Source organism: Chiloscyllium punctatum, chromosome 32 (assembly GCF_047496795.1).
Source record: "Chiloscyllium punctatum isolate Juve2018m chromosome 32, sChiPun1.3, whole genome shotgun sequence".
In the NCBI taxonomy this organism is placed as follows: domain Eukaryota; kingdom Metazoa; phylum Chordata; class Chondrichthyes; order Orectolobiformes; family Hemiscylliidae; genus Chiloscyllium; species Chiloscyllium punctatum.
In genome coordinates, this window is record NC_092770.1 from 69,649,959 (window position 1) to 69,672,741 (window position 22,783).

The following is a 22,783-nucleotide window of genomic DNA, read 5'->3' on the forward strand; positions in this document are numbered from 1 at the left end:
CAGGGGAAGGCGCCGGGAGTGGAGGTTGGGTTGGTGGGGGGGGTGTGGACCTGATGAGGGAGTCACGGAGGGAGTGGTCTTTTCGGAACCCTGATAGGGGAGGGGAGGGAAATATATCCTTGTGGTGGGGTCCGTTTGGAGGTGGCAGAAATGACGACTGATGATTCGATGTATATGGAGGTTGGTGGGGTGGTAGGTGAGGACCACCTACCAGTGGGGTTCTGTCCTGGTGGCAATTGGAGGGGCGAGACTGAAGGGCGGAGGAGCGGGAAGTGGAGGAGATGCGGTGGAGGGCATCGTCGATCACGTCTGGGGGGAAATTGCGGTCTTTGAAGCTTTGGAAGTGGGGTCCGATTGGAGGTGGCTGAAATGACGACCCTTGGTAGTGGGGTCCGTTTTGAGATGGCGGAAATGACGACCCTTGGTGGTGGGGTCCGTTTGGAGGTATATATTTCCCTCCCCTCCCCATCAGCGTTCCGAAAAGACCACTCCCTCCGTGACTCCTTCGTCAGGTCCACACCCCCCCCCCCCCCCCCCACCAACCCAACCTCCACTCCTGGCACCTTCACCTGCAACCACAAGAAATGCAAAACTTGCACCCATTCCTTCCCCCTTACTTCCCTCCAAGGCCCCAAGGGATCCTTCCATATCCGCCACAAATTCACCTTTACCTCCACACACATCATTTATTGCATCCGCTGCACCCGATACGGCCTCCTGTATATTGGGGAGACAGGCCACCTACTTGCGGAACGTTTCAGAACACCTCTGGGACACCCGGACCAACCAACCCAACCACCCCGTGGCTCAACACTTCAACTCCCCCTCCCACTCCACCAAGGACATGCAGGTCCTTGGACTCCTCCATCGCCAGACCATAGCAACACGACGGTTGGAGGAAGAGCACCTCATCTTCCGCCGAGAAACCCTCCAACCACAAGGGATGAACTCAGATTTCTCTAGTTTCTTCATTTCCCCTCCCCCACCTTCTCTCAGTCAAATCCCTCGAACTCAGCAACGCCTTCCTAACCTGCAATCTTCTTCCTGACCTCTCCGCCCCCACCCCCACTCCGGCCTATCACCCTCACCTTGATCTCCTTCCACCTATCACGTTTCTAACGCCCCTCCCCCAAGTCCCTCCTCCCTACCTTTTATCTTAGCCTGCTGGACACACTCTCCTCATTCCTGAAGAAGGGCTCATGCCCGAAACGTTAATTCTCCTGTTCCTTGGATGCTGACTGACCTGCTGTGCTTTTCCAGCAACACATTTTCAGCTCTGATCTCCAGTATCTGCAGTCCTCACTTTCTCCTAGTAGACACAACCCTGGTAATTATACACACTGAGCCTTAGTTTGATTGTGGGTAAAGTGTTAGAAAAGGTTATAAGAGAGAGGATTTATAATCATCTTGATAGGAATAAGTTGATTCGGGATCGTCAACACAGTTTCGTGAAGGATAGGTCATGCCTCACAAACCTTATTGAGTTCTTCGAGAAGGTGACCAAACAGGTGGATGAAGGTAAAGCAGCTGATGTGGTGTATATGGATTTTAGTAAGGTGTTTGATAAGGTTCCCCATGGCAGGCTATTGCACAAAATATAGAGGCATAGGATTGAGGGTGATTTAGCAGTTTGGATCAGAAATTGGCTAGCTGAAAGAAGACAGAGGGTGGTGATTGATGGGAAGTGTTCATCCTGGAGTTCAGTTACTGGTGGTGTACCGCAAGGATATGTTTTCGGTCCACTGCTGTTTGTCATTTTTTATAAATGACCTGGAAGAGGGCATAGAAGGATGGGTTCATAAATTTGCAGACAACGCTAAGGTTGGCACAGTTGTGGATAGTGCTGAAGGATGTTATAGGTTACAGAGGGAGATAGATAAGTTGCAGAACTGGCTGAGAGATGGCAAATGGAGTTGTAATGTAGAAAATTGAGAGGTGATTCACTTTGGAAGGAGTACCAGGAATGCAGAGTACTGGGCGAACGGTACGATTCTTGGTAGTGTCGATAAGCAGAGAGATCTCGGTGCCCATGTACATAGATCCCTCAAAGTTGCCACCCAGGTTGATAGGGCTGTTAAGAAGGCATATGGTGTGTTAGCTTTTATTGGTAGACCGATCAAATTTTGGGGCCATGAGGTCATGCTGCATCTGTCTCAAACTCTGGTGTGGCTGCACTTTGAGTATTGCGTGCAGTTCTGGTCACCACATTATAGGAAGGATGTGGAAGCTTTGGAAAGGGTTCAGAGGAGATTTACTAAGATGTTGCCTGGTATGAAGGGAAAATCTTACGAGGAAAGGTTGAGAGAGTTTAGGTTGTTTTCGTTAGAGAGATGAAGCTTGAGAGGTGACTTAATTGAGACATTTAAGATAATCAGAGGGTTAGATCAGGTGGGCAGTGAGAGCCTTTTTTCTTGGACAGTGATGGATAGCATGAGGGGGCATAGCTTCAAATTGAGGGGTGATAGATATAGGACAGGTGTCAGGTAGTTTCTTTACTCAGGAATAGGAGCATGGAATGCACTTCCTGCACAGTAGTAGACTCGCCAACTTTAAGCGCATTTAAATAGTCATTGGACAGGCATATAGACGAGAATTTAGATTAGATTACTTACAGTGTGGAAACAGGCCCTTTGGCCCAACAAGTCCACACCGACCCACCGAAGTGCACCCCACCCATTCCCCTACATTTACCCCCCTACCTAACACTACGGGCAATTTAACATGGCCAATTCACCTTACCTGCACATCTTTTGAACTGTGGGAGGAAACCGGATCACCCGGAGGAAACCCACGCAGACATGGGGAGAATGTGCAAACTCCACACAGTCAGTCGCCTGAGTCGGGAATTGAACCCGGGTCTCTGGCGCTGTGAGGCAGCAGTGCTAACCACTGTGCCACCATGCCGTCCACGAATGGAATAGTGTAGGTTAGTTGGGCTTCAGATTGGTTTCACAGGGTGGTGAAACATCAAGGGCCAAAGGGCCTGCACTGCGCTATAATGTTCTAAGCTCTTCTATGATCTGTTATTCCTGCATGGCCACAGGTTAACAAAAAACCTGCTTTGCTGGAAAGTTACAAGTGGTTTGTGCTGCTATCTTTTTAACAGAGAAAAAATTTAGTTGATTTTGGGGATGTGTTTGAAAAGCTAATGAATTGAAGAATGTGTACAACTAGACATTGGTATTTGATGGATGTTTTGTATGACTATTGTAATTTAGTAATGAAAGTTTGTTTGATTCAACACTCAAACTTGCTTTGCTTGTATGTGACTACAAGTTTGATAAATTGTACCAGTGGAGTACTCAACGTATATTATGTATTTCTGTTATTTTCAGAGGATTTTCTGTCATGGTCAATTTACTTTCAGACAACCGTCATTCAGTTACCTTGAGAGATTAATGCTGGAAAGAAAAGGTAGCCAAGAATTACATGGTAATTACAACACAGAACAGAATGTTTGGCCGAACCAACCATACCACGCTGGCGTTTATCACCATAAAAAAAAGTCCTTATCTGCTGAACTGCCTCTGTTTCCATATCCCTTTATTATCTTTCCCTTCAATCAGTTCTGAAATGCATTTTGAAATTGTGCTTAATGATGTTCCTGTGAAACACCATGAACTCAATACCTTAAAGATAATGTGGAAATGCAAGTAGTTGGTAAATGTTGGCCCAGTCCCTCCTTCAGTCATCGACTCGAGCAATACAAGCTCATAATCCTTTCCCTTAAAATGTTTACCAGCTCTCTGTCTGAAAATCTACGGAAAGAGATCAGTTATCATAGAGGTAGTCTGAGTAATTGGATAATTATCAGTCGATAATAGGTCATATATGACATCTGGTTGAATTAAGTTCAGGTTACTAGCATATAGATAAGACAGTGTCTATAGTTGTTAATGCATATGAATTTCTGCAAGGCATTCAATAAGGCTTTTATATGAGATTAAGGACACATTAAATTGGAAGTAACATTGTGACGCATGTTGCCAATTAGGTGTACGAGACAGAGTAAGGATTGGTAGACTGTGATCATTGGGTTACTCCAGTTATCTAAACTCGATGAATACACCTCAGTTCCGCAGCTGCACCTCAGAATATGCATTTAAGGTTAATTATCATGATTAAGACTTGAGATCAACTGATCTTTATTAGGGAAGAGTGTCGAGGAATAGGGAATAAATGTTAAATGGATTTGAGATGCAGATTAACTACGGACTAATCAAATGATGGAACAGGATCAAGGGGCTATTCTGATGTGGACCTTGAATCACGAGTTACTTTGGCCTATCCTTTATAAAACATTAGTTTCTTTTGCAAATCGTCTCACAATTTACCATGATCTGGTAAAAACCGAGAGTCTTCCTTAATATTTGTATATCCTCATACCAGCCACCATCCTGGTGAATCTGACTTATACTCTTATTGGATTTCAATGTCCTTTCTGGAGTATGCAACCCAAAAGCGAGCACGGTATTCCAATTTAAAGTTTTCTGTGGATATTTCATTTTTTTTTGTTCCAAATCCCATCATCAAGCAGTATGTACAGTAAGTTATGGATTTATACCCCTAATGTTTTTTAAAAAAGTTCAGTTTTTCACAATGTAAAAACCAAAGGTAACACTAATAAGGTTTGCTCAAAAGTGGCTTTCCCGGAATCTCAGAAGAGAGGAGAGACATGAAAAAGTACTTGTATGTGCTTCAACCTTTAAACACTGGCGCTGATTTTCCCTTGGGGTGTGCTTGTCATATAAGATGACTAGAGTGAACTGCAAACTGGCATTCTGAAGGAAGCGTTAACTGGATGGTGAGATGTTATCTCTGTTTCTCTTTCCACATGCTGTTTTTTTTTTCAGAAATCTGTGTGTTTGATCCTGAAGTTGGGTACCGCCTAAGAATTTTTTGTTTATGTGCCTCACTTAATTATTGGAGTGAAGTCCTACAGTTATATTGATGGAATGAAATTTCAGGCTGCAGCAACTGCAGTTGCAGACCTGCTGTAACCTGGAGGGAATGGTGCTCTGGGACAGAATAAGTGCAAGGAGGCTTCCCTGTACAGAGATGGAGTTTGAGAACAGAAGGAAATCAAAAGAATATCTTAACTTCCTCTCATGGTAGTTAAGAGTCGCCTGCGATGAGTTAATGGCTATTATCAGAACATAATCTGTTTGCATCATAGGATACTGAATATTGCATTCTTAGAAGATCCTGACTGGCTTTAGGAGCACCTCTGAGATCTGTTGAAATTGTAAGCTATATTGGGGCAGGCATGCCACTGTTTTAATCACCATGTGAGTTGTGTGGGTTAAATCTTCAGCTGCTAATTTTAAATCATTTATTCTGTTCTTGTCTGTTAGTTTCTCATCCCCCATTCCTGAATTTTTTTTAAAAATTTACTCATGGGATGAGAGCATCCCAGGCTAGGCCAGTATTTATTGCCTATCTGTAATTGGCTAGAAGGCAGTTAAGAGTCAACCACATTGCTATGGATCTGGAGTCACAAGTAGGCCAAACCAGGTAAGGATGGCAGTTTCCTTTCCTGAAGGGAATTAGTGAACCAGATGCAGTTTTCCAACCATTCATAGTCATCATTAGCCTCTTAATTCCAGATTTTAATTGAATTTCAATTCTGCCATCTGCCGTGGCAGGATTCGAACCCAAACCCCAGAACCATGGGCGGCACGGTGGCACAGTGGTTAGCACCGCTGCCTCACAGCGCCAGAGGTTCAATTCCCGCCTCAGGCGACTCACGTTCTCCCCATGTCTGTGTGGGTTTCCTCCGGGTGCTCCGGTTTCCTCCCACAGCCTAAAGATGTGCAGGGCAGGTGAATTGGCCATGCTAAATTGCCCGTAATGTTAGGTAAGGGGTGAATGTAGGGGTATGGGTGGGTTGCGCTTCGGCGGGTCGGTGTGGACTTGTTGGGCTGAAGGGCCTGTTTCCACACTATAATGTAATCTAATCTAATCTTAAAAAAAAATATTTCATGTGTCTCTGGATTAACAGTCTTTTAAGAATACCATCAAGCTACTGTTTACCTGTGATGGTATACAGAGATCCAGCTCCATAGATCACCTTTCCCATTAAGGTTTCTTTTTGATTGCAGTAAAGTATTACTTTTTTTGATTCATTCATGGGATGTGAGTGTTGCTTGCTTGGGCTGACTTGTACCTTGCAGATGGTGGGTAGTCTCTGAACTCGCTGCAGGACCTGTACTTGTAGCCATGCTATTTGTGTGGTTAGTTCTGTTCAGTTTTTTGGTCAATGGTAACTTTTTAAAAAAATTTCAAAGTATGTGTTATTCATAAAAACTTTCTTTACGCATGCAGTCACAAATTCAGTTCGGTTCTGTACAGTAGCGTATCAAGGAAACTAAAACATTGGAATTTTACTCTGTCCAACAAACCAAAGACATCTCTTACACGTACAAGACTGTATTTATATGTATGTGAGGCACTGAGGGGGCCCAATAACAGAGCGGACCCCCTTTAAACTTTGGCAGAAAGACCTCAGATAGTGATCTTTTCCCACTGCACCTTGGCAACAGGTGCCTCAAGCTTCAGTGCATCCTTCAGCCATTATTCCTGGATCTGGGAATGTGTCAGTCTGCGACATTTGGCTGGGGTCAACTCCTTGTTCTGGAACACTAACAAGTTTCAGGCAGACCAAAGAGTGTCTTTGTCTGTTGATGGTTCTCCAGTTGAAGTTTGTCTTGGTGTGTGACCCAGGGAACAGACTGTAGGTCACAGAACTGTTAAGGACAGATATCGAAAAAAATCTGCATCTTTCTCCAAACTTCATTTGCAAAGGCACATTCCAGAAGGAGATGTGTGACAGTGACTCCCTCAAAAAAACTCAAACAACCACCACTACAGTGCTGCTTCAAGGACAACATGCGGTGGAGCAGACAGACCAGGCATATGTAAAGGATCTCCCAGGTAGTGCCCTTCTGACCACCAGCCAAGCAATGTCTTGGTGCTTGTTGGAAACTTCTGGTGACGCGGCATTCTGCCAAATGACTTCTGACAGTCTGCTTAGGGAGCTGCACGGTAGGATGCACCATCTTCTTTTTCTGCAGGAACTCAAGGACGCTATGTGCTGACTACTTCCTGATGGATTTCTGATTGAAGGTGTTTTTTCTGGTCAGTGGTAACCCCTGGGGGGGTGATGTTAGTGGGATATTCAGTGATGGTCATGCCATTAAATATCCAGGAGCGATCATTAGATTCTCGTTTCACACAGGTAGTCATTGCCTGGCACTTGTGGCACTTTCCATTTGTCTGCCATACCTGAATATTGTCCAGCTCTTGCTATATTTGGGCTTGACTGCTTCAACATCTGAGGAGTCATTGTTGATTAGAGGGGCATTTTTAATGTTGAAAATAAGAGAAAAGGTTAACAGTCTGAAAGAAAAGTGGAAAATTTTGGAGATGGCATTGTTGATCAGGGACAATATTGCAGATGTAGAAAGGATGTTTGGGGACCCGTTAACTGAGGTAGTGTGGGCTGAGGTTAGAAATAAGAAAGGAGAAGTCACCATGCTGGGAGTTTTCTATAGGCCTCCGAATAGTCCCAGAGATGTAGAGGAAAGGATAGCAAAGATGATTCTCGATAGGAGTGAGAGAGGCAGGGTGGTTATCATGGGGGACTTCAACTATCCAAATATTGACTGGGAACACTACAGTACGAGTACTATAGATGGTTCAGTTTTTGTCCAGTGTGTGCAGGAGGGCTTCCTGACACAATATGTAGACAGGCCGACAAGGGGTGAAGCCACTTGAGATTTAGTACTGGGTAACGAGCCTGGCCAGGTGTTAGATTTGGACGTAGGTGAGCACTTTGGAGACAGCGAGCGCAATTCTGTCAGGTTTACTTTAGTGATGGAAAGGGATAGGTGTACTTCACCGAGCAAGAGTTACAGCTGGGGGAAGGGAAATTACGATGCAATTAGGAAAGATTTAGGAAGCGTAGAATGAGGAAGGAAACTGCAGGGGATGAACACATTAAAAATGTGGAACTTATTCGAGGAAAAGCTCCTGTATATCCTAGATAAGTATGTACCTATTAAGCAGGGAGGAAGATATAGAACACGTGAGCCGTGGATTACCAAAGAAGTGGAATCCCTGGTCAAGAAGAAGAAGAAGAAGAAGAAGAAGAAGGCTTATGTTAGGACAAAATGTGAAAATTCAGTTAGGGCGCTTGAGGGTTATAAGGAAGTCAGGAAAGACCTAAAAAGAGAGCTCAGAAGAGCCAGGAGGGGACATGAGTTGTTCGCGGAAAGGATCAGGGTTAACCCTAACGCTTTCCATAGGTATGTCAGGAATAAAAGAATGACGAGAGTTAAATTAGGGCCAATCAAGGATAATAGTGGGAAGTTGTGTGTGGAGTTAGATGAGATAGGGGAAGCACTAAATGAATACTTTTTGACAGTGTTCGCTATAGAAAATGAAAATGTTGGTGAGGAAGATACAGAGATACTTTCATCTAGACTAGAAGAGATTGAGGTTCACAAGGAAGAGGTATTAGAAATACTGCAGAGTGTGAAAATAGACGAGTCCCCTGGGCCGGATGGGATCTATCCTAGGATCCTCTGGGAAGCAAGGGAAGAGATTGCTGAGCCTTTGGTATTGATCTTCAAATCATCATTATCTACAGGAATAGTGCCTGAGGACTGGAGGATAGCAAATGTGGTTCCCTTGTTCAAAAAGGGTAGTAGAGGCAACCCTGGTAATTACAGACCAGTGAGTCTCACTTCAGTTGTTGGTAAAGTGTTGGAAAAGGTTATAAGAGATAGGATTTATAGCCATCCAGAAAAGAATAATCTGATCAGGGACAGTCAGCATGGTTTTGCCTCCACATTCATGCCTAACGAATCTCATTGAGTTTTTTGACAAAGTGACCAAACAGGTAGATGAGAATAAACACGTTGATGTGGTGTATATGGATTTCAGCAAGGTGTTCGATAAGGTTCCCCACAGTCGGCTATTATACAAAATGCGGAGGAATGGGATTGTGAGAGACATAGCAGTTTGCATCAGTAATTGGCTTGCTGAAAGAAAACAGAGGGTTGTAGTTGTTGGAACATGTTCATCTTGGTGTCCAGTTACTAGCGGCGTACCGCAAGTGTCGGTGTTGGGTCCACTGCTGTCCGTCATTTTTATAACTGACCTTAGATGGGTTAGTAAATTTGCGGACGACACTAAGGTCGGTGGAGTTGTGGATAGTGATGAAGGATGTAGTAGGTTGCAGAAAGACATAGATAAGATGCAGAGCTGGGCTGAGAGGTGGCAAATGGAGTTTAATGTGGACAAGTGTGAGGTGATATACTTTGGCCGGAGTAATCGGAATGCAAAGTACTGGGCTAATGGTAGGATTCTTGGGAGTGCAGATGAGCAGAGAGATCTCGGTGTCCATGTACACAGATCCCTGAAAGTTGCCACCCAGATTGACAGGGTTGTTAAGGAGGCATACAGTGTTTTGGCCTTTATTAATAGAGGGATTGAGTTTCGGAACCAGGAGGTTATGCTGCAGCTGTACAATGCTCTGGTATGGCCACACTTGAAGTATTGTTACAGTTCTGGTCACCGCATTTACAAGGAGGAGTGGAAGCTTTGGGAAGGGTGCATAGGAGATCTACTAGGATGTTGCCTGGTATGGAAGGAATGTCTTACCAGGAAAGGCTGAGGACCTTGAGGCTGCTCTTGTTAGAGAGAAGAAGGTTGAGAGGTGACTTAATAGAGACATACAAGATAATCAGAGGGTTAGATAGGGTGGACAGGGAGAGCCTTTTTCCAAGTATGGGGACGGCAAACACAAGGGGACACAACTTTAAAGTGAGGGGAGATAGGTATGAGACAGATGTCAGAGGTAGTTTCTTTACTCGGAGAGTAGTAAAGGTATGGAATGCTTTGCCTGCGTCGGTAATAGATTCGCCAAGTTTAAGTGCAGTTAAGTCGTCATTGGACAGGCAAATGGACGTACATGGAATAGTGTAGGTGGGATGGGCTTCAGATTAGTATGACAGGGTGGCGCAACATCGAGGGCCGAAGGGCCTGTACTGCGCTGTATGTATAGTAAGCCAGTTAGCACTGAAAGCAATAACAACTTAAATATTTGAAATATTGAACATTTGAATAAGTATGTTTCAGTAGCAAAGAGTTGCTCGAGATACTAGCTGCCCTATTATGCATTTTCTAACGTTCTGATATCTCTGGGCTATTTACTTCTGGTCAAAGTGAAGCAAGAGTGAGGGTACAGCAGAACAGGCTAGGATTCAAATGTGCACTTGGATACCAGGTATACAAGGCTATGGGCCAAGTGCGAGAAAATAGGATTAGAATAATTAGGTGCTTGTCTTTGACTCGCACAGACTCGGCCTAAGGACCTTTCTCTGTGCTGTAAACTTCTGTGACACAATGACTGAGTGCAGCAGAGTCCCCTGAAAAAGAGGGCAGTATTCCAGGTTCTCGTAGTTTCATTGCAACTTATGTAGCCATTTATAATGGTGAGGTGGAGGTAGAACAGGGAAAAGGGGTGCTGGCAGAGCTTGGTAGGTGGTTTACATTTTTGTGATGCTTGAACATTCGCAAATGCAGAGGAATTGGAGTTCAAGCTCAGTCCTGGCCAAGCATGCAATGATCAGCATGATCTCTGCATCCGGAGAAAAAGTATTCTGCTGAGTTTCACACCACAGTCAAGATGTGCATGTTTTCTTCATAAAAGAAAATTATTGCACTTGAGATACAGTTTGATTAGCAGTATTAAAGCAATCTGTGTTTGTTTGGTTTCAGTGTAAATTGTGCAAAGTAGATCGATTTTCAGTTTGGCTCTTAGCAACCACCACTGTCAATACAGTTGAATATTTGTTGTTATTATAGTTGCCTGGTGACCTCGTGTTATGCCACTTGATATATCATAACAAAGGTATTCATATTGGTATTGGACAACCAGTTCATTTTGAGGATTGTGGTCAAGTTGTTTGCTTGGATACCTTCTGTGCATAACCCCGGTTGAATACAGAATGAGGGAGAGCTGCATTGTTTGAGGTGTTTCCTTCGGATGACCTGTTGGACCAAGGCTTCATTTGTTCCTGTAGTTCATATGGAGGTTAAAAATTCCATGTCATCCTTCTTTGAAGGACAGAGAATTTTTCAAGTAGTCTCACCAACATTCCTCCTCGAACGAAAACTGATATAAACACAAACAAGCCATTTGTTATGTCGCTGAGTATAAGATATCTGCTGTTATTGCCTACAGTTGCTGCTGCATCTAGAATAATTATGTGCAAAGTAGTTTGAGATTTCTGAAGCATGAACCAGTTCCTCACTGCTAAGAATGTTATAAATGATGAAACCGGAGCTTAAGCCCTTGAAATTATTTTAGGTTCCCAGTTGTACTGTTTCCTTTCTTTAGTTTTCCTTCTGCTCATTTTCTGCTTGCTTCTCATGAATACATCAATATCTCCAGAGGTAAAGGGCTCTTGGCCAGAAGACCTAGGCGCAAGCCTTACCTGCTGCAGAGTGCGTCATAACACTTTTGAAAAGCTTAATTAAAAATATCTACCTCTTGAGGTATCACTTCATATGCACGTCTGCCTTTTGCATCATCAAAGTCCTGGAATTCCCTCCCTATCCCTCCCTGTGGGTTAACCAACATTAGTGAAGTGCAATGATTGAAGAAGGTTAGTTCACCACCACCACCACCACCTCAATGGCAATTAGGGATAGACACCCACATCCCATCAGTGAATTACAAGCATATGGCCACCTTCCATGTGTGAACATTTAAAAGCATTTTAGCAAGCTGTTGTATGATGAGTACGTCAGAGCAGTGTCCAATCTTGGCCCCATTCAGCAATCTACCCAATGTGTTATGCTTCGTGTGTAGGCCTAGATATTAAAATCCTTATTATTCTGTAAATGACAAAGGATTATGTTACATTGCCCCATTAGAAATAGTTCCTTCCTAATTTTCAGTAGGTCACTGTCAGATTGTGCTTGGCCTTTAACACACTGACTCATGAGTGAAGAATTTGGTTATGCACCCACAGATTATGTGGCTGCATATTTGATTCCAAATTGCCCATTATAGCGTAAGTATGCAATGTTAGATGCCTTTTATTTCTGAAGACAATGAAAACTGTGTTAAGTACCAGTGTCATATTTGAACATTTGAAGGCTTCAACACAGAGTCTATTTCTGTCCTCACCCATTCTGTACTTAGCACCTTTTCAAGCCAAAATCGTTGAACAGCAAGTGACAGTACAGAGGAATGGGCATGGTCAAAAAGAAATTTCTTGTGTTGTGGCACCCGTTTGTAATCCCTATGGGCAAGATCTCAAGTTAGCGAAAAAGAAGAGAGACATGGGCGACTAAAGAGTTAAGGGGCAGCATAAAACTGGAAGAAAAAGCAAGAAAAGAAGAAAAATAATCAAAGGACAAAGTCAATAGTAAAGGGTTATGAAAAGAAGCTTGCATTGGGTATTAAAATCAGAAACCGAGGTGGACCAGAGCAACGTGGGCTCCTGAAAACTGATGATGGTGGCACTGTAAATGAAAATAAGGAAATGGAAGATAGCTGAATAATTACTATGCATCGGTATTTACAGCAGAGGAAGAGGTCTATATGTCAAGCATCCCAAGAAAACAAACATTGAAAAAGGTTTGCCACTCACCAAAGCTAAACTGCAATAAGAAAAAATAATAGCACTGAAGAATGGCATGTCTCCAGGACCAGGTAGTTTCCATCCCAAGGTTTTAAAGTAGGCGAGAACAATGCCAATATTCTTAACTATAATCTTTCACCATTCTGTGAAATGTCCTTTAGCATGGAAAACAGCACATAAAGGGCAGATTGTAAGAGGGATACAAACTTTTTATAGAGTCAAAGGCTGACAGGTTAGGGAAGTGGGCAAAAAGTTGGCAATTGGCGTATAGTGTGGGAAAACGTGAAGTACTTGACTTTGGAAGGGAGAACCAAGTAACAGTATTAATTAAATGGAGAAAAACTGCAGAAAGCTGCAACACAGCGGGACTTGGATGTAATTGTTCATAAAACACAGAAAACTAGCACACAGGTGCAACAGGAAGGCTAATGGAATGTTGGCCCTTACTTCAAAGGATTGGAGTCTTAGAGTGGAAAACTTTTATTCCTAATTCCTAATATTCTTGATGAGCACATATGGAGTTGTATGAGTAATGTTGGTCCCCCTATTTAAGAAAATGTATTATTTCATTGGAGGTCATTCAGAGAAGGTTCACTAGGATCATCATTGTATGATTGTCTTACGAACAAAGATTAAATAGGTTGGGATTTTACTCAATGGTGTTTAGAAGAATGAGCGGTGGTCTCATGGAAGCATATAGGATTCTTAAGGGGCTTGACAAAAATGCTGAGAGGATGCTTCCTCTAATGGGAGAGTCTAGGACCAGAGGGCATAGTCTCAGAATTAAGGGATGCCAATTTAAATTGAGGATCTAAAGTCTGGATTTAGGCTGTTGTCAGGAGCAACCATTTAATGCATGCATTTACTAACTACAAAATGGCTTCTTAATGCAAGTAACATAATAAAATGGCTTCTGGATGCAAATTAACACTGTGTTTAAAGTGACTTTTCACCCTGCTTAAAAGCTGCATTCCTGAGCTAACTGAATCAAAGATTAGCAGACAGTGCTCCCTTCATAGTATGGGATTAACCAAGCTAGGTAGGGCATTAATAACCATCCTGGTTAACCTTGGAGAAGCAGATGCAGAGAGGTAACATGTTCTAAACAACGTTGGTCCCCAGGAAATACTATTGGGTTAACCTGCTGTCTACAATGTTGTTTTATTACACTTTATGGGATTTACTCTGTAATTAAGGCTGTACCATTTCTTAGGAACCATATAAAAATTGTCTTTGTTTCAAGTGATTTCGCACGCAGTTTCTCCAAGTAACTCAGAAACTTTTAATCTCTGTGTTGCTGGACAACCTGTGCCCAACCGATACTGATTAAAGTGTGAAATCTTGCTGATGCAGACCGAACACCTTGTGTTTATTTAAGTGATCGCGGAACTGAGAGACCCCTCCCGGGGGTCGAGATCCTCAAAATGAGGAGGAATTTCTTCTCTGAGGTATGAGAGTCTTTCAAACTGCTTGCCTTAGAAAGCTGTGGAGACAGAGTCCTTCTGTATATTTAGGGATGAGATAGATAAATTCTTTATCGTAGGGAAATCAAGGAGAAGGAGGAGCAGGAAAGTGCGTATGAGGAGTGTCAGAGCAGGCTCAAGGGGCTACCAACCTGCTCCTGTATCTATTTCTGATGATCTTATTTCACTCCACTATTTTAGAAAAAGCTAACAGTTGATGACAAAATAATTATCGACTATTTAAAATCTTTTGTCAGAATTGCTTGAGTTTGTAACTAAAAATATTGAATAATAATTAAACATAATGACCTTTTTAATTTATCACAGGACCAACATGTATGGGATAAATCATGAGGATGCACTTGATTGAATTTTTTGAAGGGTGAATGAAGTGATTTGCAAGGGAGTACCAATGAGTCTTTTTTAATCTGGACTTCCAGAGGCCATTTGATAAAATCCCTTATACTTAACATACATCAAAATTAAAGGCAAATTATTAATCTGTTGGAAAACTGTCGGAGTGTCAGGAGACAGAGAGCAACGATAATAAGCTCATGCTTTGATTAGCAGGATGTGGCTAATTGTATCCCATGAGGATCTGTTGAGCCTCAACTGCTTGCTGTATTTATTATCAGTTTAGGTGATGGGTTAGAAAGTAGCATAATTAAATTTTCTAATCACACAAAGATAGGTAATGTTGTATGCAGGGTTGATGCAAGTACTACTCGTTCTGCTATAATATGCATTTAATTAATACAAGTTGGCTGTAACAGGATTGACGAACTGGGGACACTGTTTCTAAAGCGTGAAGTTTTAAAGCTTGTCTAAGTTATAATGCAATTCTGGCCCCATTAGTTTACATGGTGCTGCTACTGTCAGTTCTGCTGTTACATGGTAGTCATAAGAAAATCATGAAATAGCAGCGCTATTTAAACTAATGAGACTGGAATCGCATTTTAACCAATACATGCTTTAAAACTGAGCATTTTAGGAACAGAATCATCAATTTGTCAATTGTGTTATAGCGAATTCACGTTAATAAATCATGTGTTATAGCAGAACGACCAGTATTGTATGATTTTCTTATAATTGGATTGCAAGAGAACAGAACTACTGCTTTAAGCAAAACTGACTGTATATAATATTATGAAAAGATATTGATAGATAATTTGAATGGACAAAACAGTGAGAAATAGATTTCAATGGAGCCAAGTGTGAAGACATTCATTTTTGTACTTGAAGAATAAATAGTGGAAATAAAGCAACAATGGAGGTCCAAACTGACGGACGGTCTGGGAACATATGAAAGAGATGTTGGAGTTCAGGTTCATAGTTCCTCGAAAGCGGAGTTGCAAGTAGACAGGATAGTCAAGAAGCTGTTTGGTATGCTTACCTTTATTGGTCAGTGCATTGAGTATAGGAGTCGGGAAGTCATGTTGCAGGACATTGATTAGGCCACTTTTGGAATACTACGTTCAATTCTGGTCTCCCTGCTATAGGAAGGATGCTGTGAAATTTGAAAGGATTCAGAAAAGATTTACGACGATGTTGCCAGGATTAGAGGGTTTGAGTTTTATGGAGAGGCTGAATAGACTGGGGCTATTTTTCCTGGAGCATTGGAGGCTGAGGGGTGACCTTTATGAGAGGTTTATAAAATCATGAGCATGGGTAGGGTGAATAGCCAAGGTATTTTCCCTGGGATGGGGGAGTCCAAACCTAAAGAGCATAGATTTAAATAGAGAGGGGAAAGATTTAAAAGGGACCTAAGGGGCAAATTGTTTCATACATAGGGTTGTGCATGTATGGAAGGAGTTGCCAGAGGAAGTGGTGGAGGCTGGTTGAATTAGAAGATTTAAAAGGCACCTGGGTGGATATGTGACCAGGAAGGGTTTAGAGGGATATGGGCCAAGTGCTGGCAAATGGGACTAGATCAGTTTAGGATATCTGGTTGTCATTGCCAAGTTGGACTGAAGTTGGACTGTTTGCATGCTATACGCCTCTATGAATTTGAGTAAAATGTCATAAACAGGTACAGAAAAATATCAAAAAGACTAATGGAATGCCAGTCTTTATATCCAGGCAATATGAACTTTTCTGGTTATCACACAATAAGCAAGGGCATTTTGCCATTGGAGGGAGAGCAACATACATCATCAAAAAGATATTGGAATTCCCAAGAGTTAAATTATGAGGATAGTTTACACACAATAAATTCGTATTTCCTCTTTGCTTATGTCAGTTAATAGCACACACCGCACTGAGCCAGAGGGTTGTAAATTCAAAACTGAATCCAGGACCAAAAAAATTGAAGCTGGCAGTCAGGTTCACTGCTGCAGAAACACTGTTATTTGGAATGCTGTACTTTGAATGAGATGTTAAACTGAGGCTATGGTTGCCTTTCTCAGAAGAATGAAAGATGTTATGACTCAGTTTCAAAGAACAGTGAAGGGGTTTTTCATTGGTGTCCTGACTAACATTTATCCCTCAAACTGTAACATGAGTTCAGATAATCTGTTCTTTATCACGTTTTTGTTTATAGAAGTATGCTGTCATTGGTGGCTGCATTTTGACATTGATTATGCTTCAAAAGCATGTCTCAAAGTGCTTTGTAGCCAATGATGTCTGGTGGCCTTGAAAGGCATAATATAAATAAGCATCTTCCTTTTTCCTTTTTGTAATTTAGATGGTTGAGGGGTTATTTATTCCAAGTGTTCAAGGTATTAATTAGAGCAAATATGGTCGATGGAGAGAAACTTTTTCTGTTCATTTGGACATTCTGGTGCTTGGAGAAAATGCCGGACATTTCCAGAAGTGAAATTTAAAAATATTTCTGTTGATAAATTGTGCTAGAATTGTGGAATTCTCTTCAACAAATGACAGTTAATGATAACAGTGATTTGTTTTTAAAGAAAATGTATGGGACATGAACTACTGGCAAGGCCAGTATTTGCTGCCCACTTCTAGTTGCCCCTGAGGTAGTTTTCCAATCTGAGATTAGTTAGCAAAAGTAAATCAAAGACTTTGAGGGATATGGCAAATGTTCTGTATGGAGCCTATGTATTGGCAATAATCCCATTGAATGGTGGAAGAGGCTCAAGGACGAACTTTTTTCGGCTAACAACCAAGTGGCTGACTCTTTTTCCTGTGTTTCAGTGACCCTGTTTTGGGTCTCTGACTGGAGTCATATTTTATTCTTGTTGGATTCAGGTCTTTTTCCATGTGTTCTAATAGGTTGTAGTGCACAATTCTGTTCATTTTATCATAATAGTCAATAGTTTGTATGTTGTTATTTCATGAGTAAATTCCATTTTTATTTTATGGAACATTTTTTGCTAGGTTGAAAATTATATTGGAATTCTGTCTACTTTCCTATTAAATAGATACATTTATGGCATTAGTGAAGCAGTAGTCTAAATATTCATTGTTTTTTTTATTTCCTATTTTTAGCCAAGAGACATGGAGATCAATTATACTGTATCTCCTCGACTTGGCTTAGATCGGATAACTCCGCATAAATCAATTCAATCTGATTTTCCTGGTCTGTCAGATACAATCCAACATGAAACATTGAATTTACCAACCAGGTATTTGGGTGAGTGGCAGCAAATTGAATACTGTTGGTTTTATATCAGGCCATAAAGTAAATGTTTCTATGTTAAATTACTCCTTACTCTGATTACTACTGATTCTAAATTTAAGACTAGTGAACAATTATTTACATGCCATATAAAATAAAAGTTTATCTGAAAAGAAGGGTTTTTTAAAAAAGGAATGTTTAGGCAATAAAAAGTCAGAATCTTCGCATGTTATAATACTTGAATGTCTCTTCTGTCACACAAAGTGTTAAGGTTAATTGTTTCTCTTCTGCTTTGGCAAAGATCAGCCAACTAAATTCAGATTTGGGCATCAAGCCTGGCCACTTCCTGGTCTCTAGGACTCTTGTTATTCAAATTTTTACTCAGTCAAAGATGTAACAGAAAAACACCTACAAACAAGAATAGTTTGCAGTTCAAAAGGGAAGGCCATACTTAGCTACCCTTAATGAAATAGCAGAATTGTTAGATTTTCAGAAAGTGTTTGATAGGGTACCATGGTCGACTTGTGACTCAGAACATGTGAAGTCGCAGAAGGCGAAATGTTACTGTTGCCCAAAATTTGAAGTGTTAGCCGAAGAATCTAAAAAATATTCAATAGATCACTAAACATGAGTGCACAGAATGGACTAGTAAAAGAAGAGTCGGGGCTTTAAGTACGGTTACTTGAACTGACAGTCATCATTTCATGCCAAAGTTCTGCCGACTTTACTTGCGAGCCTTTTTTTAAAATCAGTCCTGCTTGTGGGAAGTTGACTGATGCAAGGTATAAAGTAACATTTCTTAAAGAGTTGTGCTGAAACAATTGGCCATCGTTTAAATTACTGATTTGGATTTGGGAATACAATTTAAAGTTTTGTGAACAGGAGCAAATTAAGCCATGCAGTTAATAGTAAAATTGTGACAAGACACAGGAAGAGCTTTGAAAATTTGCACATTCGTCATATTTATAGTAAATTAACTTCAATAAGTAAGTTTAAAGTGGTATAAGAATGATACTCTGTGTTTTTGTTACCTACATGTATCTTAGCTTCTGGCTGACTCCCTTTCCCCTGCCGAATACTCTGCACCTCTTTCATTAATATCCTGTCTTCTTTGAAGGCTTTATATCTTTGAAACCTCTCAATCTTTAAGACATTTCCTTTATTGCATTCTCACACAGCTATTTGTTCTTTCAGCTCACCAACATTTTTTTACACTTCAGTGAGCAAAGATATTTGGAGATACAGATACACAAATCACTAAAAGTTGTGATTCCAGTTAACAAGGCCACACCATTATACCTAAACATGAAGGTTTATTTCTACAGGAGTAGAATTGAAAAGTTACGCTAATCTCGTATCAAATATTGGTCAGATTCCATCTGGAATGCATGTAATTCTGACTGCTGCATCACAAAAAAATTATATAGAACCACTGAAGAGAGTGAAAAAGAACTCAAACCAAGAAACGTTTGGCTGATTCCTTTCAGAAGACGAGGAACATCTTGGTTTTCTTCTCTTGAAAAAAGATGGTTCAGGTGATGAAACCAAATGGAAGCCCTTAAAATTATGCAAAGTTCTGATTAAGTAAGCAGAGGATTTTTCCAGTTGTGATGAAGAGTGAAGTTATCAATTTAAGCTAGTCACCAAGAAATTCAGTTGGGTTAAGAAGCCTCTTCTGAATTCCCTGATAGTGTTGTGAATATGGAACTCACTGCCACAACAAGTCCTTGAAGTAAATAACTAAATTTATCTGGGTAGTTAGACAGACATATGAGGAAGAAGGGAAGAGAGGCTTACCACAGATTTTGATGGGAAATAAATGGGAGGAGGCTCAAATGGAGCATGGCCGCTATCATAGACTAATTCAGCCAACTGATCTGTTTCTGTGTAGTCTACTCTAAAAATTATGTGTTTAGTCAAACTATTCAAATACATTACAACATACCTCAAGTGGTGGTGGGACTTGAACCTGAACCTTTTGGCCCAAAGGTAGGGAAATTACAACTACATCATTGGATCAGTTTATTTTCTACTGTGGTAATGGTTCTTTTTATTTTCTTAAGTCAACCTGTTTGGGCATGTTATGACACAACTCTGGGGGAAAATGGTCATCAAACCTTGACCTCCTGACCCAGATGTGAGGATACTAACACTGCATCAAAGGAGCCATCTGTTCTAATTGTTTTTGATCAACCTGTTTGGACATGTTATGGCACACCTCTTTGGTAGGTGGGATTTGAGCCCAGACTTTCTGGTCCAGAGATAGCGCTACTATTGCAATATAAGACCGTAATCAAACCAGAGCAAAAGTATTTTTAACCAAACTGTTCGGGCATGTTATGATGCATATCTGGGGCAGCAGGGACTTGAACTGTGACTATCACCGTGCTGTACAGCTTTTTGTGTTGTCTAGCTAATCTTGTGCATTATGCCCAGTTAAGGCAACTTAGCATATCAATGTCTTTTCCAGAGTCTATTTGCAATGTTTATTCTAGACGAAGAGTATAGGCTTGTAAACAATGTATTGTCAGCATGTCAGCCTTGAAGTGTTCCTTGTCTAGAGACAGGTGAGGCAGGTAAACATTTTTTGCACTGCTGTGGTGTTTTTCTAATAGTTTTTCCAAGACTATATTAAAGGTGAATTTCAGAATTTTGATCAAGCAAGTCTGAAGAACAAGAAGATTGTATGTAACTTAGACTTGAAAGTTACCTTGTTTTGTCATGATCTTGTTATCCTAGTTTTTCTAGGTTGACATGTTCAGGCTCAGAATAATGTCACTGAGTTCAGTAGAAACGTTGCTGTTCTTCCAGTTTCTGCTGATAGCCCCTTACATATGGCAATCTCTCTTCTAAAACTAAACTACTGTATAATGGAAAAAATGAAAAATCATATGAATCAGTTTGAGACTAGCTCTTTAAATGAATTATTTTCAACATTGTTATTCAGATGTTCATCAGTACACTGCACTGATAGTATTATAGCACACAAGATCAAGTCCATGATAGACAGAATGAAGTTTGGTATCAGTAATGTTCGATGATCTAAGTTAACAAAGCAGATTTTGTGCTTAAATGGAAAATTTCGCTCTAGAATTTAACCTTGTAATGTAAATATAACTTACATTATATTAGATTACACCATCTGAAATGTTTTATTCAGAAATTCACTTCTTCATATACCCCTTTAGATATTGTAGTGATCTGATTTTTCGCACCCAACCTTAATGTCGTAACTTACCACCGTAGTATGCCTGAAGTTCTCAGCTCAGATACACGTGCCAGTATTTTGCATATTGCTGTTCCAATTTCCTGCACCCACAGCAGCATCAAATATTTTAAAATTTCTTCTGGATTGTGTTTGAGTGCATTCAATTTTGGGTACAGTTTTGCTTAGATTCTTCACTTTGATCACACGTGCCTCACTGACTTAGTGGATTCAATATCGCACACTATTATTTTGCTGTGGGATCACATTGTTAAAGGGACACTTCAGCATAGCACTGATGGAGTGGTCCACTGTCCAAAGGGTGGTATCTCCAAGAAGAGGTTAAATCTAGGCCCTGTTTTCCCCCTCAAGTGAACATAAAAGATTTAGTGGCACTGTCTTAAAAAAACAGCAGTTAAATATTACCTATTTATCCACTATTCACCAGAAACTGAACTAGCTATTTAAGTGGTAACTGTGGTTATAGCAGCAGATCAGAGGAGGCTTGAAATCCAACAGTAAGTAACTCAACTTTTCTTGACTCATCAAAGCCTGTCCACCATCTACAGTGCACAAGTCAAGAATGTGGTGTAATTCCCCTCACTCATCTGGAGCTCCAACAACACCCAAGACACTTGACACCATTTGGGACCAAACTGCCCGTTTGATTAACCCCACATCCAAGAACATTCACTCCCTTCACCACCAATGTTTAGGAGCAGCGGTGTGTACTATCTATAGGATACACTGCAGTCATTCACTGAAGCTTGTTAAACAGTACCTTCCAAATCCATACTATCTTGACAGACAAGGACCCAGATACAGGAACATCACCTGCAGATTCCCCTCTGAGTTACTTCTGCTACGCATTGTCCTGACTATGAAATATCTTGCTGTTCCTTCAGTGTCACTGGGTCAAAATCCTGGAACTTCGTCTATAACAACATTGTGGGTCTGTACCCAAAAGGATTGCAGCGGTTCAAGAAGGCTGATTGCTATCATCAACCATCAAGGTTAACAAATGCTGGCCTAGCCAGCAACACTGGCATCCTATGGATTCACAAAATAAAAACTGGCTCAAAAATAGACAATCTGGTAATTTATTTAATTGCTGGTTGTGGGAGCTTTCTGTTTCAAATTGGCTGTCCTATTTTCCAACTGACTTGTCTTCAAAATGCTCTACCTATATTTGCTTTTGGACATCTTGAGGTAGAAAAATGCACTATAGAAATGCAAATCATTGTGGTTTTTGACAGTTCTTAATCTGGTTTTACAGATCACATTTTACATTTTTTTTATTGTATCAATCCAACTTGCATGGTTCCTGTGAAAGGGTAGACTCGTGTGCTTGGTGAGTTGTTGCTGCCAGTTCATGAACTCCACTTGTGTCTGTGGGGAAGAAATTTTTTTTAAAATGGGGTGAGCAGCAGCGGAAAGATTGGTGCAGGGCTGATGCTTTAATATGTGCAACAAAGTCGTGATTCTTTCTGCATCAATTGCTACAACTCAGACAAAAGCTTTATACCATTACTTGACTTGGACATATCAGATCTCAGTCATGTCTTAATGATGCTGTTCTCATCTCTTTGTCAGAAGATCATGTGTTTAAAACTCAATGCAGAAATTTGAGCACATAATTCTGAATATTACTCGAGTGCTGTACTAAGGGAATGCAGTGTTGTTCAGGGGACCTATATTTCAGATAAGATATTAGATATTAGGCTCTGTTTATGTTCAAACAAAAAAGTGCTACGGCACTTTTTGAAGAAAGGAAAATATACTCTCCCCATGTCCTGCATAACATTTATTACTCAACCAACAAACAAAGCAGATTCTCTACAGTTATCATATTGCTGTTTGTAGGAGCTTCCTGTGTACA

General features: G+C 40.9%; 1 protein-coding gene across 14 annotated transcripts in view; it reads left to right on the forward strand.

Annotated features, from left to right (window-relative positions):
- Positions 1-22,783, forward strand: part of LOC140458257 (ataxin-7-like protein 1) — a 247,119-nt gene that overhangs the window by 129,172 nt on the left and 95,164 nt on the right. Inside the window, exon 1 of one of the 14 annotated variants that reach the window (XM_072552640.1) lies at positions 17,601-17,714. The exons of the other annotated variants lie outside the window; for them this stretch is intronic. The gene's annotated coding sequence lies outside the window, so the exon portion shown is untranslated. Of the gene's footprint in view, positions 1-17,600; positions 17,715-22,783 lie in introns of those variants that run through there. 14 annotated transcript variants of the gene reach the window in all.